Genomic DNA, 535 nt, shown 5'->3' on the forward strand with positions numbered 1-535 from the left:
TATATATATACAAAAAAAAAAAAGCACGAACACCAACAAACAAGCAACACACACATGAACATACTGTATATGAAGTTCTGCCTGATTTTTTATGTGTATGTCGGCAACGTTGAACTCAAAGATTTTGTCCTACTTTTAACAATAAAACCTTCACATATTCCTCGTGCTATGCAATTATACTCATCTTCGGCTTCTTGCATAATTGATAATACATATTCCATTTATAAAATATATGAAGATCTGTTAATTTTCGCCTTCAAATTATGCGTCTTTGGCAACCCTTGGAAGGGAAAGTGCACAGAGAAAAGTATTTTCCTGTTTCGTTATACAAAAAAAAAAAGTTTCGTTCTTCAACAGCATGAATCATATTTCATTATTTTTCTGTACTATTGCGTATACTTGTGAAGCACTGACTTCTTCATTCTTATTAGACTTGTTTATTAATTCAGTTAACAAGTGCTGAGATACAGGACTTCATAAATGTAGATAAATTTCACTACTTGACTTAGTACGAATTAAAAGTTGACAGCGCGCT

This window comes from Penaeus monodon, chromosome 21 (assembly GCF_015228065.2).
Source record: "Penaeus monodon isolate SGIC_2016 chromosome 21, NSTDA_Pmon_1, whole genome shotgun sequence".
In the NCBI taxonomy this organism is placed as follows: domain Eukaryota; kingdom Metazoa; phylum Arthropoda; class Malacostraca; order Decapoda; family Penaeidae; genus Penaeus; species Penaeus monodon.